Genomic DNA, 3,968 nt, shown 5'->3' on the forward strand with positions numbered 1-3,968 from the left:
ATTATAAAAAACACTTTTTAATATACAACGCTTTTATAAATGGACTAAAAAGTATAAGATAATATTTCTCAGTCCCATAGAACTTGTTTTGGTAACTTTTGATTTTGAAGTTTTAGCAAAAGTCGTTATAAACAATTTATGAGATTGAAAATGAAAAGCGTGGGGCGCATGTAATAGACACCTGAATTGATATGAAGGGTAATATATGTTCATATGTATGTGGATATATGAATCACGACCGCTTAAAAGCGATTTCAAATTTGTACTTTCTCTGTAGAAATTTTAGGTCTATGTTATGTAGTTTGCTTATTGTCAATTAAATATAATGCTTTGTATTGCATGCGCCCCACGCTTTCCATTTTCCATCTCATAAATTGTTTATAACGACTTTTGCTAAAATTTCAAAATCAAAAGTTATCAAAACGAATACTATGGGGCTGAGAAATATTATTTTCTACTTTTTAGTCCATTTATAAAAGCGTTGTATATTAAAAAGTTTTTTTTTTATATTATTTATTTTCTACTTTTTAGTCTTCTATGTATAAAATTTTGCAATAGATATTAAAATAATTCAACGATATTAATAGATAGGTGCACACACATGCATTTACATGTGTATGTACATACATACGAGCACCAATTAACTTCATTTAGGGCCAAATTCACCGTGCGTAGTTAACCACTGACAAAAGTTTAACTATTGGTTTTGATATACACGCCGCTCAGTTAACAAAAGTTTAAACCAGAATGCCCCCATAGTTAAACTCTTGTGAAATTGAAATTTTTTTGGTGGAGCGAAATTCAAATTTGAATAGAAAAGTATTGATATTTAGAATTTGTATATTTTCAGGCGATATGAATTTTCATAGTGACTCTGAATATAAATTCATAGTTAAGCTCTTGTTTGTGGTTAAGTTAACAATCGCTTAACTAAGCACTGTGAATCCCGCCCTTAAAGAAATGGCGTGTCGTCCATTTCCGCTGTAGCGTACGTAGTACATAGGGCGACATCTAATGTCATCTACCTCGCATTATGCACTACAGATGTCGCCCTATGCACTCGACTTTTTTATAGGAACTTTGCAAAGCAAAGGTTTTATGATGTCGGACACACAACATTGAAAGTTTCTGGATCCACAACATTGAAAGTTTCTGGAGCCACAACATTGCAAGTTGATAAAAGCGTTGTAATTAAAAGTGGGCGTGGTCCGCTCCCTTCTACTGATTTGAAAGGTGTAAACCTTTTTTGGTGGAAATTAATAGGGCGGAGCTAAAGGGGGGTAAAAGTGGAATTTTCAATATTTACAAAAGCTTATATTTCCAAAACTATTACACCGAAATGTGGTTATGGTTGGAAAGGTAATTAATAGACCTTTTATCTGATATGCACATCTTTATATATTTTATATACATAATTCGAGAAAAACTGAAAAACGAAATTATAACCATTTTTATTTATAAAATCTACGTTTTTCTAACAAAATGCGTAATTAACTATATTAAGTGATGTGTTTATTAGAAAGAGTAGAGAAATACTTTAAATTGGTATATTATTTTATATAGTTAGGCTTAAGCGCATGTTGCTTGAGGCTTTTTTCCATATAAAACGGCAACACAAAAAGGAGGATTTTACTTCGTGAGGGTTATATTCCCCAAGTGCGGACGATGACCGCCTACGCAGAAAGGCGTTCTCTGCAAAAGGTGCTCAGCCCCTTTTCTTCGGCAACACAGAAAGGAGAATTCTAATTCGTGAGGGTTATAATCCCTAAGTGCGGCGGAAGGCCGCCTACGCAGCTGGTGGTCTCCGCAAAAGGTGTTCAGCCCTCTTCTTCAGCAGTACAGAAAGGAGAATTCTACTCCGAAAGGGTTATAATCCCTAATTGCGCACGAAGGCCGCTTACACAGAAAGAAGTTCTGTCCCTTTTGCCTGGCAACACAGAAAGGAATTCTGAGTAGTAAGGGTTATAATCCCTAAGAGCGGCCAAAGGCCGCCTACGCAAAAGGATTTTTGCAACATGGCATACATAAAATTAAAGGTATTTTTATTCACTTTTTAAAAATATAATTTTTGCATATAGTTAATTACATATTTTCTTAAGAAAAACATAAATTTTTATTAAAAAAAATGGTTCTAATTTCGTTTTTTAGGTTTTTCGAAATATGTATAAAATATATATAGATATGCATATCAAATAAAAGACTTTTCAATTATATTTCAAACCATGTCCACGATTATAAAATCGGTGCAATAGTTTTCGATATATAAGCTTTTGAAAATATTCAAAATTCCACTTTTACCCCCCTTTAGCTCCGCTCCTATTAATTTCCGCCAAAAATGGTTTACACCATTAAAAGCAGTAAAAAGTGGCGTGCCCAATTATTATTTTTATCTTTCCTCAACGGCCGCTATACTGCATTTGTTCCCTAAAACATTTGCTCTAAGGATCTATATAAGCTTGGTGCATTCGTATGTCGCAAAAATGTTGATTCAGTTTCTCATAGCTGTACTACTTATGTATGTGTATAATTTATGTAAATCAATCGATATTTGAAAATGTGTTTACTGCGTACGGCGATTGTATTTCTATGAGAAGCTGTTTTCTATGGGAGAAATAGGGTGTATTCCAAAACGTCACAATACAAAGCATCAGTCTCTTTTATATCTAAATCTCAGTAGATTGTAAGGCCAAATGTGCGCAATCCAGAATGAAAGAATACAAGATTGCGCAAATCCAACCGAGGTAAACAAGCGAACAAGTGGTGCGAAATAGTGATGTAACACTAGGTGGAATTGTACCTACTCTTCAGCTTCTTAAATTTGAACATACATTCTGTACAAGCACATTATTTTAGGTACATTTGGAACGTAGTCAAATATTGCTTCGTGTAAGTCCAAAAGTTGATATGGTACAAAAGGAAGATGCAGTCAGTGTTGCCAGGTTGCAGGTTTGGTTGTCATTTTGAAGATTTTTTACTGCCATGACGATTTGACGATTTTTGTGACCCAATGACGATTTTTCTTTATGTGCAAATTTGGCTGGTTCTCAACTTTGAAGATAGTTACACAGACAACTAAAAATTGCAGTGTACATACTTGTTGAGAGAATTCCATTTCTTCTAATACATAATTGTCGTATCGAAATTATATCACACGATAGCACTAATAGCAGTTATCGATAAGTAGTTTTCTTCATGGTTTCATAGCTAATTGTGTAATTTTTGGCCGTCAAATCGATAATTTTGCGGTGTGCCGTTTTATACTGGTAAAAGGCCCGCGGACTTTATTTCCAAAAAAAAAAATGAAACAAAGCCCGCTGGCTTTATTTCCCTTTCGAAATGCAAATCAGGTCCCCCGAAAAAAGGCATAATTAATTTGAATATCCTATAATAAAGGGAAACAAATATTTAATTTAATGTAATCATCAAATCAGTTTTGATTTAGTATTGGAATAAAACACGGGGGGTTTGGATGCATTTAAAATGTAAACAAGAGCCTTTCCCTTTTTTTAGGAAATAAAGCCCAACTTAAAAAGGAAATAAAGCCCGCGGGAATTATTTCCTTTCCAAAATGGTATAAGTAAGAATCAAAAGAGACTGGTTTAGCGGAGAACGATGAAGTCAAATTACCTCCTAGCAACAAACATAGGCGGCATACCACTGTTGACAGCAGTTACTTTGAAGATTTAAGGAAGTTTGTTTACTGATGGCAAGTTTTTCAGTGCCAGTTTAAACTTAGAATGAGTAAACTGAGTTTAAATTGAACGGCTGGCTGACATTTGATTGGCTGATCTTAGTTTAAACCAGCCAAATCGGGCGTTTAAACTTAGTTTAACCCATTTGCGCTCTCTGTACTATATAAACGACACCAATTCAACCCACGTTTAAAAGTTTACAATTATTATTAAAACGAAATTGCTTTAATAAGTTTGCACCTACTGGTATTAATTTCACTTCAGATAGAATAAAAG

Source organism: Rhagoletis pomonella, unplaced genomic scaffold (assembly GCF_013731165.1).
Source record: "Rhagoletis pomonella isolate Grant_MI unplaced genomic scaffold, Rhpom_1.0 Rhpom_scaffold_00009, whole genome shotgun sequence".
NCBI lineage: Eukaryota > Metazoa > Arthropoda > Insecta > Diptera > Tephritidae > Rhagoletis > Rhagoletis pomonella.